Raw genomic sequence first — 14,159 nt, 5'->3', positions numbered from 1 at the left:
GGCTCTCTCCCTTCTCACTCCCCTTCAGATCAGAGGTGGAAATGGCTTCCCCACCTGTTAGCATCTGGGTGCCTCAACATTCTCCTGCCCACGGCTCTGTAAATAGTCTCATTTAAAAATCCCAGCTGAGTGTACCTTCTGGACCCTAACCTGCCACAGAACACTATTCGGTTATTAAGAAATGTAAATGTTATTTATATGTGTTGAAGTGAAGTGATGTCTAGGATATGAGGTAAAGTGAACAGAAGCAGGTTACAGAATATTATGCAATAATCCCACCTCTGCTTAAAGTGTGATACTTCGAAAAAAGTTAAAAAATACTCGGTATCATATAGTTAACAGACACTAGATCTGGAAAATGTGTTTAGAAGCCACTTATAATTCCACATCATTATCTTAATTTCTTTTATGATCATCAGGAATCTTCATTTGGCTGGGGTGGGGGGGAATCTATTTTCTCCTGGGACCCTGACTGACACCACAGAATACCACATCCATCTGAGATGTCCATGAAAGAAGATCTGACTAAATAGAGAGATATTCCATGTTCATGAACTGGAAGATTTAATATGGTGAAGATGTCATTTCTGTCCAAATTAATCAGTAAATTTAAGCCCATTCCAATCAAAATCCCAATAAGATTTTTCACAGAACATGACAATCCCATCTTAAATTTTTTTATGGAGATGCAAGGGCCAAGAATAGTCAGGGTATTTAAAGCATAATAAGATGTGGGAATTTTTCCTATCAGATATTAAGACTAATTATAAAGCTGTAATAATAAAGACAGCGAGGCAGAAGGACAAATAGACTCTGGGGAAAAAATTACAAGCCTAGAAATAGATTTACACAAATATAGAATGGATTTACACAAATACATGGCATTTGTTGCTGGCATTATAAACTAGTGGGGAAAAGACAGACTTCATTTTCAATATGGTGCTGGGCCAACTAACTACCCATATGGGAAAAAAAATAGAATTAGATCCCTACCTCACACCATACACAAAAATCAACCCCAGGTAGAGGTACCTGCACACTATGGATTTAAAGAAAAAAACATGTTCCTTTTTTTTTTTTTTTTTTTTTTACAATAGCACAAAACAGTTTAACTGAAAATTATATCCTTATTAAGCTCACTTTACTATGCCATGTCTGGGTTTTTTGTTTGTTTGCTTGTTTGTTTTTTTCAGCTTTCTAATAGCTCTGCTCATGTAATAGCCCGGGGTCCCTTTCAGAGCTGTATCTAAAGCCAGAACTAGGACTGAATTTTCTTTGAGCATCCCCGGAATGAAACACCACTTGGCACTTGGCAGCTTCCAGGAGATTTAGAAACATTAGCTAATTAGAGTTTCTAGGACTCTGCTTTGCACTGGTACAGGCTCTTCTTCAGGCACACAGCTTTGCTGAGCCCCTGAGAAGCTGGCCCTTGGGCAGGAACCGGCCTTCCAATTCTGCATCCTATTTTAGCAGTAGAGTGTGCAAACAAGACAGGGACCTAAGACCTCCAAGACAAACACCACGGAATTAAGGGAACACATTTGGCTCTCCATCTCTCCCAGGTCCCACATATCTGGCTTGAGTGTCCCCATTTGGCTTCATGCCCACTAGGGCCCTGATTACTCCATCAGTTCCCAAGACTATGAGCTCCCAAGGATAGCCATAGGTCTTTCCTGTGCCCTGAGAAGAACGGAGCACCCCTACCGGCACTCCACCTGCCCAAATAAAATTCCACAAACTGTACCCCTAAAACCTGATGAAGAATATAGATTGTTACTGCAGGTTTCTTAAGGGGCAGGGCACGGAGCACTTAACACCTTAACAATCCTTTTTGCTTCTTTCTTTCCCTGAAGTTCCCTTCATTAAAGCAACCACTCCAGTCTCTATTTTTAATTTCTCTCCCCTCAAACTGCTCGTCCATCTTCTCTCATTCATCGCTCACTCTTATTTGCTGTCTTCCCCAGTGCCTTCTCTCTCTTCCTCCATTTCCACCCTCCTCCCTCTCTCATTGCTCCTTCTTCAAATCTGAGGTTCTCACATTTCATCTAGTCAGCAAAATAGGAAGCCAAACAAAACAAAACAAAACAAAACAAAAAAGAATTCTTTTGCTCCTTTGGAGAAACAGGGAGATATGAATGCTTACAATTTTCATTTTGTCCCTGTTCTATTGCTGCACTGTCATCATCGCTGTCATAGTGGTGCCTACTATGCACCGAGGACCTCTCTAACATTCTCCCTAAATCTCACCTCTATCATCACTGTGCCCATTCTGCCAATAAGGAAGCTGAGGGTCAGAAGAACTGAATAGCTTGCCCTAGTTCACTCAATAGGACAATGGCTTGGAAGCAGAGTGGGAAAACTCACCCTTTGTAGCCCTGCTACTAATGACCCCAGCTTTAGGTTTTCCTGCTGCCGCTGTTCAGGGCAGGAGGGAAGGCAATGTAGGTACTTCTAGAAGATGCCATTCAGACAAATCATAGCCAACAGGGGTCTCTGTCGCCCCAGGAGCAGTCCCTAAGTTACCACTCTCTCAGTCTCCTTGGACCTTCTGATTTCTCAGTTCTTGAGTTCCACAAATCAAAAGATGATCCACTTGTCCCTACAAGACAGGAAAATAATGGTGATGCTGCCATTTATGGTGTGCTTTCCACAAGCTGGGCTCGCTCTGCCCATTATCTAATTTCCTCCTTGTAACAGCACTTGGGGGTAAGTATTGCCATTTCCTCCCCTTAATAGCTGAGGAAATAGGGGCTCAGAGATGGTAAGTGACTTGCCCAAGGTCATCCAGCCTATAAGCAACCGAGCTGGCGGTCAAATCCTGTTCTGTTTGATGTCAAGGTTGAAGTTCTTAACCTTGAACACCCTTCTGTTTCCTTCCCTTCTGTTTCTCAGCGGCCTCTAAATTTCTGTGGGGCTTTGAATTCACTTTGAATTTTTGTTTGTTTGTTTGAGAGAGAGAGAATGAGCGTGTGCAAATGGGGGGGAGTGGAAGAGGAGAGAAAGGGAGGGAGAGAATCCCAAGCATGCTCCAGGCTCAGCACAGAGCCCAACATGGGGCTTGATCCCACGACCCTGAGATCATGACCCAAGGTGAAATCAAGAGCCAGATGCTCAAGCAACTGAGCCACACAGGCACCTCCACTTTAAATTTTTGAATTTATTTCCCAGCTGGTGAGGGGCTCAGTCAGGGCTGAAATCCAAAGCCCTCTCTCCCTTGCACCTACAGTCTCCAGCTCTAAAGCTCAGGGGGCCCAAGATGAAGGCTCTAGAAGCTCTCCTTTGAAGGCTGGGTTCCCATCCCTTCAACCCCAGAAACCTCTGTGGACCCCTCAGTGTCTGGAGGAGCAAAGTCCCTTCCCCCTCCAACCCCTGGCCTCCACATTCAAACACCATGACTCAAGACGCAAATCTAGCCCTCCTGCATGAGCTCTCCTGCTCCAAATCCTTGGGGTCCTTCAGGGTCTTTGGCAAATGTGCCAGGCATCAGGGACCCTGAGATGTCATCTCAGTTTCTGTCCGAGACCCTGCCTCTGAAAACAGCATAGGAGAGAGATTCTAAAATGATCCTCAATACCTCAGGCCAGGGTCTAAACTACCACCTATGTACCACATTCCCTTTTGTGCACATACACACACATATATATTTGCACATATGTGCACACATGTATACACGCTTGCTCTCACATTGTTTGCATACACTTCTTTGCACACCATGCATACACACACATACATGCACACATCCATTCGTGCACATTTAAACACAAGCCATAAACAGATTCTCTGGAACACATCTGTGTGCTCACACACAGGTTTACATAGCCCATGTGTGCACGCGGGTAAGCATACTGCGTAGATCCATGTGGTTGTGTGTGCCTGCTGGTACCTTCCAAGGTGGGGCAGCAAGGCCTCTGCTGGGGCCTCCTGGAGCCCGGCCTTTGGCAAAAGCCCCACCTGGTGGACACTTGGTGTATACACCAACCCCAACTCCAAGCCTGAGCGTCCCTGAGACCTGAGAGGCTCTGATTAGCAACCAGGCTGGCTGGCAAAAAGAGAGTGAGTCCAAAGGTAGACTTTGGGGCACCCCCTACCCCTTTAGAGTTGCCTTCTCTCCTCCTATTCCCTTCCCTGGGCAACAATTTCCCTGGCCAAAGGCAGGGAAAAGAGCACTGGGTCCAGGGGAAGGAGCTTAAATCCCTTCTCTGCCACTTGCTGGCTTCTCTCCCAAGTCTCAGTATGCTCAGCTATAAAATGAGGGTAGAATCCTCAAACAGGTATTTGGAAGAAGCAAATGACATCATGGGCACAAAATCAACTGCTATACATCTTCGGGTCGGACAGCGTGGAATGAGTCTAAAGTCAGACTTGGGAGTAAATGGAGATGCAACTGGGATGCCTGGGGTGGCTGTCGATCAAGCGTCTGACTTCCGCTCAGGTCATGATGTCGTGGTTCGTGGGTTTGATCTCTAATAGCTCAGAGCCTGGAGCCTGCTTCGGATTCTGTCTCCCCCTCTCTCCGACCCTCTTCCACTCACGTTCTCTCTCTTTCTCAAAAATGAGTAAGTGTTAAATAAATAAATGGAGATGAAACTCACGGCTCTCCCTTTCCTAGATGTGTGCCCTTGGGCAAGTCACTCTCCTCCAAATGGCTTTCATTAACTGTAAAGCGGGGGCTTTCCAACAAGGTGGTTGGAAGAAGCAAACTGCATCGTGGAAGTGAAGTCCATTACTGTCTCCATTTCTCTCAGACCAAAGACAGGAATAGTGTAGGGGTGATAGAAGCAGGGCTGGAATCAGAGGGACCCCAGTTTCAATTCTGATTCAAATCCTGGTTCTGCCACTTTTGAGATGCGACCTTGAGCAAGTCACTCCCTTGTCCAACCTGTTTCCCTATCTATACAGTGGGGACCTCTTAGTGTTGGGGTGAGAATTAATGAGATAACACACGCAAAGAGCCTGGCATCAGTAAGTGCTCCACAAATGCCAACTGCCATTGTCAGCAGTGACTTTTGGGGGAAACAAGTGATATCTGGAGGGGTGGGTAACAGATGACTGTCAGGAGGTCCATATAATAGGTATATAATTATAACTAACTATAATTTAATCACTATGTGCCAGGTGCTATTCTAAGCCCTCTCTAGGAATTAACTCATTTAAGGTCACAACAACCCCATGAAGTAGACATTATTATTATTCCCATCTTACAGATGAGGACACTGAGGCACAGAGATGAGGACACTGAGGCACAAGGTAACTTGCCCAGGGTCACAGAGCTAAAGAGTGGGTTAAGATCCAGGCAGAGTCCTCTGGATACCTCCCATTCCCTAATTCTACAGAGCTGTCCCATCAGCTCTAACCTCCTGGCCTCTCCTTAGTCTGGAAATTTTCTCAGGTGCTGAAGTCTGGTTTTACAGGGCAAGTCCTCCCTAGCAAGTCCCCCACAGTCCCACTCTTCCTCCCAATCCTCAGGGAGGCAAATGGCCACATACAAAATGTGTATCCTGGAGGACTATGGAATTAAGATAATCTCAGGGAGGCAACAAATGCAATGCAAATAAAGCTAATTAAAGAGCATCTGCTAATCATGGGAGCCTGTGTCAGAAAACTTGCATCTGTTGAAGGTTGCTAAGAGGCATGAAGGTGGAGGGAACCTGGCTGGCGAGGCCTCACCCCACTGCTGAAGCATCACCACCGAGTGGAGGGACAGATGGTGGCTCAGACAAGAGACGAATGTAAAAGAGAGCTTAGGTACAGGAAATTGTGTGCTCCGTGTTTTATTTAAAAGTCAGTCACTGGGAAATGGCTGCCTGATGATGCCGGTGACAAAGGAGTCACTTTTTGACGTGGCATTGCTTATGTCTGAGGCCTGAATCTGTGGCTGCCTGGCTGTGTGGCTTAGATCCAGGTGCTTAACCTCTCTGGAGTTTGAGTTTGGCCACATGATATGCTTTGGCCAACAGAATGAAGTGGAATTGTTGGTGTGCCAGTTGTGAGCCTACATCTCAAGATATGTTGTGTTTCCACTTGCCCTCTTGCACCGTTGCTTTTCACTGTAGAAAGAACATGCCTGGGCTAGCCCACCAGCCCCAGGAGGAGGATACAAGACTCAAGGGTAGGGAGGAGCCTGACTTCCTGGATGACACATGGAGGAGAGCAGCTCTCACCCAAGAACATCTGACAAGGATTATCCCATGGCTACAAAACACACATCCCATATTGTGAGCCACTGGGGCCTAATTATCACTAGAGCAAGTGGACCTCGTGCTGTCCCACTGAAAGGCCAGACCCTGCACCCCTTCCTGAGCTAGTTCTGTGGTTTCACCAACTTCAGTTTCTCCCCACAATCATCCAGCTTGGATGCCATGTGGCTGTTGCTCTCAGCATGACCTAAGACTGCAAGCTCCTGGAAATCTGATGAGTTCCCCCATTAGATCATCCAACTGCTCTGAAAGGACCCACCTTGGCCTATAAGTGAGGTTCCCTGGTGACCTCCTAAGTGTTCTTGGTGGTCTCCACCAGTGGTTCTGGGTTTTGGGACCCCAGCAGGCTTTGCACCCCAGCCAGCCAGTCATGATGCCATGTGGCTGGCCTTGGGCATGCCACCTAGCACCTCCATACCTCATTCTTCACATCTGTAAAAGGGGAGTGCTGCTCCCTTCTTGGCTCAAGAGTGGTGGCATGGAGATATGAACTGTGAAAAGTAGGAGTCCTGTTGAAACAGGAGCTGTCACGTGATCCATCATTCAATGCTGACTCTTGAGGGGCATCACTGAGAGAACCTGAGAAGAATCCCATTTCCTCTGCCTCAGCCTCCCTTTAGCCTTCACCCTGTTTCTCTTTTTTAAGGTTTTGAATGTCAACTTCTTTGGCAAGTTGATGCTTCAAAAGAAACAAAGATTTAAATATCCTCAGATAGCCTTGCCTAAAGAGATTCCTTTCTAGCATTCCATGTGACAGCCCCAGACAGGCATTTCATAGAAGAGGGCACTCAAATGGCCAATAAATACCTGAAAAGCTAAGCCTCGAGAGTAGTTAGGAAAAATTCAAATTAATACCAAAATGTGATACCATCATGCACTCATCAGATTGGCCAAAATTTTGAAGCCAGATAATACTAACAGTTATTAAAAATGCAGAGCAACTGGAATCCTCATGCACTGCTGGTGTAATCGGTACAACTAGCTTAGAAAACAACTGCGCATAATCTAGCAAAGTGGAAGACATGCATGGCGCATGCCACATGCCCCACCGATCTATTCCTAGGGATATATTCACCAGGAACTCTTGTCCAGGTGCGTCCAGCAGGATATAAATGATTTGTATCTTTCTATAAGATTGTTTACAGAAGAGTGCTCATAACAGTAAAAGAACAAAACAAACAAAAACAAAGGGAAAAGGTAACAATCCAAATGCCCATCAATAGTAGACTGGATAAAATAAATTGTACTGTATTCACACAATGGAAATCTATAAATGGGGGAAATAATGATTCAGAACCACACTATTCAACATGGGCGATTCTCATAGTAACACTTCTTAAAGAAAACAAGTTGCAGAATACAAATGGTACAATACTATTTATGTAAAATTTAAATGCAGGCAACACTATACTGTATATTGTTTAAGGACTCATTGTTTGGTCTTACGACAAAAGCCAGTGCTAAACCTGCTGTGTGCCACTTAGCATGTGGCCCTGGGAACATTTCATTTTTCTGAGCCTCGGTTTCCTTTCAGGGCTACTGTGAGGGTGTAAAGTCATGTAGTGAACATACCTGTTGCACAGTGAGTACCCAGTAATTGTTGAAGATGACGGTTTGATTATTTGGGTAAGTTCCAATTTCCAAATGTCAGTTTTCTTAAAGCAAGGTGCCTTGGGGTCCCCCAAAATAAGAGTGTTGAGGAGGGCAAGAAAGAAGCTATTGTACTTGAGTGCTCATTTTTGTAGTTAACACACATGCAAGTGGGAGTATCCATGCTGAAAAGAGATGCAGTCCCTGCTCACAGCATGTTCTAGACTAAGGCCTTTGATGTCCTGTACAATCTCTCTTCTCCCCTCTTCTTCCACAATAAACTGGGATGGTCAAATCCACCAAAAACTATTTGTTTTTTCTTGATGGCAGGAAGGTATTGAACCCTTTCTAACGTAGCAAAGAATGAAAGAAACATAAGGCAGTTACATTTACTTATTAAAACGGTCTAAACATGCATACCCTTCCACACAATTCTCCTTTGCTACTGTTACCAGTCAGGGCTCTCCAGAGACTGAGCCAGTAGGAGACATACATAGTAAGAGATTCATTGCAAGGAATTGGCTTATACAGTTGTGGGGCTGAGTAGTCAAGTCTGAAATTCTTAGGATTTCCATCAGGAAGAACAGATTGAAAGTCCAGGGGGAAGCTACTGTCCACAGGAGGAATTTTCTTTTCTTCAGGTAAGTCTCAGCCCTGCTCTTCAGCCTTTCAGCTGACTGAATCTGACCCTCCCAGATGATACAGAATAATCTCTCTTAGTCAATTGACTATAAACTTCAATCACATCCACAAAACACCCTTACAGCAATATCCAGATTAATGTGTGGATAATTGGGCACTCTCATTTAGCCAAGCTGACACGTCAAACTGACCATCACACATGTCCCCTGTAAGCTCTTCGCAGCACCCTCCAGGTTGGCGCAGCTTATGGATCAGCACATGTCACTGTGTCAAGGCTTTTTCAGTTAAGCTGCCTCCCATCTGATTTTGTCTGGGTGTCAGCTTGAATTTGCTCTTTTTACGCTGTCCACAAGTCTGACATCATGGCCTCTCGTAGCTCTGGATGCACATCCTTACAGGGTCAATGGCCAAAAGCGAAAGGGAAGGGGCTGATCAGCCAAGCCTAGGCCACGGAGGATAGGGTCTGTCAACCAAGGGTAGCAAGTGGGTAGCACACGCATGGACACCATGGGGTGGTTATGAGCTGGGCCCAAGTGTACCTAGCTCTGGACATCCAAGGTGTGGTCTATGACCTTCCAGTTATTTCTAGGTCATTCACAGAACATTCTATAACTTCAAATCCCATGGGGAGGAAGATGGCTATCTTTCAAATGTCTCTCAGTCTTTCCTATCACTCTAAAGGCCAAGACTCAGTGAGGTGCTAGCACATCTATAACACCTCTGTCTCTGGGAAAAAAATCTCCCTTTTACTTGTTTATTTTTTAAAACAAACTTTTAAGGTTTATTTATTTAATTTGAGAGAGAGAGAGAAAGAGCACATGCATGAGCTGCGGAGGGGTAGAGAGAGAGGGAGAGAGAATCCCAAGCAGTCTGTCAAACACACAAACCACAAGATCATGACCTGAGCCAAAATCAAAAGTCAGAGGCTTAACCAACTAAGCCACCCAGGCGTCCCCCAAAATCTCCGTTTAAAATAGACAACAGGTCTCAGGCTCAGTTCCTCTGGCTGAGTACATTCATGGTTTTAAATGTATGTATTTATATGTAGCCCTTTTCTATTTATGGCAAGAGATGCCAAATTTCCATTTAGAATGGTGATAGAAAGTTCCCTTTTACAAAGACATTTAATTAAGTAAAAAGTGAGCTAGGTTAGAGAAAAATACTAGGTAAATAGTAATATATGGTACATAGATACAGAAAAAATTGTGCATGTGGATGTGAAAGATTAGAGTTGTGTTAGGTGATGGCCTTGGCTTTGACACTAGATGTCCCAAGTTTAAATCCAAGCCACACTCACTATGTAAACTTAGGCAAGATACTGAACTTACCTGAGTCTCACTTCCTCATCTGTAAAACGGGAATGATGATACTCATCATCAAACTTTATAATCCACTTTATCCAAATCCTTTGGGACCAGATGTATTTTGGAATTCAGAATCACTCAGATTTTCAGAATACCATACACTGTATATTATATTCAGGGTTAGGCAGCATTGTGTGGCCCAGCACATTAATATTCCTGCAGCAAAATGTCTGACTATTCACATTAAGTGGGGTGGGTTTTTTAAGTCTACACATTGCACCAGTCCCGGGCGGATTTTGTGGTCAAATGTTTGCACAAACATGAAAATAAAAACTTTCATATTCCAGAGTTTTGGGGATTTAAGGATTGCACATAATGGGCTATGAGCCCGGACAGGGAGTGGACAGGACTAGTGAAACCTAAGGTGCCTTAGTCAAGCCCATGCAGTGAGGTGGCAAAAAGATTGGGAAGCAGCCAGAGGCTAGGAGGGAGCATTTAGGAAGAGAAGAGAGGCAGTCAGCAAAATGTGCACCAATCTCACGAGAGATTATAAAGAAAAGATTACACAAGCTCCCCAAGATTTCTTTGATTTCTTCTCCCCTATGACCCAACACCCTCCCTTCCTCCTCCTCTTCCTCCTCTTTCTCTTGCTGGTGCTGCTCCTCCCATTGCCCTTCTTGGTGTCTGGCCTTAGGGTGGACATGTGACTAAGTTCTAGCCCATGAGATGTGAGGGGAGATCTACTGAAGTGCTCATAAGAAAGGTTTCTGTGGACAATTCTGTGCCTAGATGTGATGCCTGGCGTAGGGGCAGCCATACTGAGGCCATGAGGGGAAGCAGGCTGAGGGTAAAGACCACACAGAGGATGGCAGGGTAGAGAGCTGATGTCATGTAGCCACTGATCACACCAAACTTGGACTCACCTACCTCTGTACTTCTTGTATAAGATAAAGAAAACCTATTATAACTTTAGCCAGTTAGAGTTGGAATTATCTGTTACTTACAGTGGAAGGATATTATTTTTGTTATTAAGAGAAAGTATAAATATGGAAGATGAGAAAATATGGGGAGTCTCAAGTTATAAGATTGCATATAAGCAAAGCCAGATTTTAAAGAATTTAATACCAGATAGATAGCACAATGGGCAGGCAGGCAGAGGGGTAGTGAGAAAGCTGGTGCGGGCCAAACTGCCTAAGGATGGTTTCATGAAGGAGGTTGGAAAACTTCCTCAAACTTCACTAAAAATTTCTTGGTTCCACTTCTGTATTTTCAGTGGAGGGCAAATGATTCAGCTCAAGCCTAGGAACCCCCAAATTCCTTCCCAGAATCATAGATATTTCCTCAACCAGGAAAGAAAGCTGGCTGGGCGGGTTGGGAAGATTCTGGGTAGACGCACAGCCTTAGCAGTGTTCTGGGCTTGTCTGGCCTTCAACGTGTGATTTTGAGAGTTGGAAACGAGAAGATTAAAACTCAGAATGGCACGCGGGTGTGAAGCCGACTGCCTTGCCAGCTATTTGCCTGTATTTAAAACACATATGGGTGATATTTTTAAATATCTTTGCTGTGTGATTGAAAAACATTGCAGTTGCTACTTCGTGGACGTGGGTTTTTATGCAAACCCAGGGATGGAATGATGAGTGTATGTTGTACCTACGTGGGCTTTGCTGGAGAGAATGTAAGGACAGAATGGCACAGCCTGCATAAATGTCGGGCTGAGAATTGGGGCTGGGCCATTCAACATTTAACTTGGGTGTAGGGGCTGCTGGCAAAGCTCCTTGGTTCTCTTTGAGATCCATCCCTCCCCACTCTCCCTCCAAGGGGTTTGGGTGGGAATACTCACCCCAGCTCTAGGAGTAGACATACAACCCAGGGCTGGCCAACTGAGCACTCTAGACCCTTGGCCCAAGTGACTGGCTGAGGGGCAAGCTCACGTCCAAAGGCAAGCCAATGAGACTCAATCATGCAATAGTTTTAGGAACTATTGGGAAATAAGCACTTCTCTCCTGCTCGCATTGCTAATCTGAGAGCAGGTATACCTGGAACTTCCCAAGGCCATCTTTGTCACCACTTGAGGAGAGCCTGCTGGGAATAAAACCAAGGCGGTGGAAAAGAGAGCCTGAGAGATGGAGAGAATCCTGGATCCAGCCATGCCTGAAATCTATTCCTGGAACCTTTATTTTCCACTTAAAAAAAAAAAAAATTGTAGTGGTTGCCAGAGGGAAAGGGAAGAGCGAGTAGGAGAAAAAGGTGAAGAGGATTAAGAGATACAAACTTCTAGTTATAAAATAAAAAAGTCATGGGATGGGAAGTACGGCATAGGCAATACATAGGCCATAATATCGTAATAACTCAGTGTGGTGAGAGATGGTAACTACACTTATCATGGTGAGAAATTTGTAATGTATATACTTGTGAAGTCACTATGCTGCACACCTGAAACTAATATAATATTAGGTCCGCTACAGAAAAAAAAAAATTGTGGTAAAATATATTTACCGTAAAATGCCATTTTAACGATGTATAAGCATAAAATTCACTGGCATTCATTACATTGACAATGTTATGCAACCATCTCACCACTATTTCCAAAAGCTGTCATCACCCCAAACAGAAACTCTGTACCCATTAAGGAGTAACTCCCCATCCTACCCTAGGACTCTCAATTTAATGTTTTTTTTTTTTTTTTTAATTTTTTTTTACGTTTATTTTTTTGATAAACCGAGAGAGGCAGAGCACAAGTGGGGGAGGGGCAGAGAGAGAAGGAGACACAGAATCCGAAGCAGGCTCCAGGCTCTGAGCTGTCAGCACAGAGCCCGACGCGGGGCTCGAACCCACAGACCGTGAGATCATGACCTGAGCCGAAGTCGGACGCTCAACCGACTGAGGCCCCCAGGCGCCCCTCAATTTAATGTTTTTAAAGTATAATATACACACAGTGAAATTCTCCCCTTTTACGGTGGTTCTGTGAGTTCTCACAAACACACACAGTCATTTAACCGGCCCCACAATCAAGATCCAGAACAGTTCTAACCCCAGCTCCCAAAGTCCACGTTCTCCCTACAGGCGGCTCCCTGCTCTCCTCCCCAACCGCCTGGAAACCACGGATCGGTTTTCTGTGTGTGAAGTTCTGTCTTTTCCAGAATGGCGTATAAGTGAAATCGCACAGTATGTGGCCTCGTGACTCTGACTCGCTTCGCTCGGCTTAACGCATCTGAAGTCAGCCCGTCATGGGCATATCCATAATTCGCGCCTTTATACCGTACGACTCTACCTCAGTTTACGCTTTCACCACATGAGGGACATTTGTCTACTCCCGTACTCTGAATCGACCTGAGTCTATACATTCCTTTTCCTTAAGCTGCCGGAGTCGGGTTTCCGTCACCTGCAACCAAAATAATCTTGCCCATATATCGGGAGAAAGTCCCTTCCTTTCCTGAAAATTACCTCTTTCGTCTATAAAATGGGAGTGTATTACTCACGACGGTTTTGAGTATAACGGAAATCTTGACACAAAATTGAAAGAAAGACGATAATTTTCTCACACACCGGGGAGTCCTGAGGTGGAGCACATCAGGAGGCGGCTGATTTGGCGGCTCAACACCGGAGGCTGGCACTTTCCACCTCTCCAATCTGCGGTGCCTCGGGGTCTCCTCCTCCGGGCGAAGCAAGATGGCGGCGGCAGTTCCACCACGTCGACGTCGACGGGAAGTTTTCTTCGAGGGCTCAAGAGGCTTTGCCCAGAAGCCACGCCCAGCAGGTTTCTCCTCGCATCTCATTGGCCCGAATTGGGTCTCGTGCCCGCTCCCGACAAAGTAGCAGAGGAGGGGGGCGGGGCACCCACAGTGCCTACCACCCACGAGAACAGCAGCTCGGCTACCTCGTGGGGGTGTTATGAGGGTCAGTGGAGGTGTCAGCTCCCGGTACCTGCGAGGATTCAGACACGTTGCAATTCTCTTCGACACTGCGAGGGAATGTGGCGCGGGCAGATCTTCCCAACCCTGAGACAGTCAGGTGACATCGGCCCAGGTGGGAAATACTGAAATAGTTCTGGCCAATGCATTTGAGTTAATCACATGCTTCCGGTGACAATGGACAGAAACAGAAATTGGCCTAAGCCAAAAATAATTTATTAGCTTATTTAACTGGAAAGTTTAACTGGTGTGGTGGGCCCAGGCATAGCCTGGGGGTTGAATTTCAGGCACTCCTTCTCCTTCTCTGGGCCCTGATTTCTTCTGTGTTGGCCTCATCCTCAGACAGACACATTCCCTCCGGTGGCAAAGATGGCTGCCATTAGCCCAAGCTTCCGTCCTCCCAGCTTCTTGTCCCCGGGGAAAAGAGAAAGCCTAGGGAAGATTCTCATTAGTCTAGGTGAGACCACATGCCTATGCCTGAGCCAATCACCTTGACTCTGCTAGACGCGGCCCAG

General features: G+C 45.5%; 1 protein-coding gene across 4 annotated transcripts in view; it reads right to left on the bottom strand.

Annotated features, from left to right (window-relative positions):
• Positions 1-13,459, bottom strand: part of CUX2 (cut like homeobox 2) — a 282,708-nt gene extending 269,249 nt beyond the window's left edge. For 3 of the 4 annotated variants that reach the window (XM_045041718.1, XM_045041720.1, XM_045041719.1), the window contains exon 1: positions 13,280-13,459. The gene's annotated coding sequence lies outside the window, so the exon portion shown is untranslated. The remainder of the gene's footprint in view (positions 1-13,279) is intronic. The other variant, XM_045041722.1, reaches the window with a different exon arrangement.
• Positions 13,460-14,159: the final 700 nt, after the last annotated feature.

The sequence above is a fragment of the Felis catus genome, chromosome D3, assembly GCF_018350175.1.
Source record: "Felis catus isolate Fca126 chromosome D3, F.catus_Fca126_mat1.0, whole genome shotgun sequence".
Taxonomy (NCBI): Eukaryota; Metazoa; Chordata; class Mammalia; order Carnivora; family Felidae; genus Felis; species Felis catus.
This window is presented reverse-complemented; position numbering and strand designations above follow the sequence as displayed.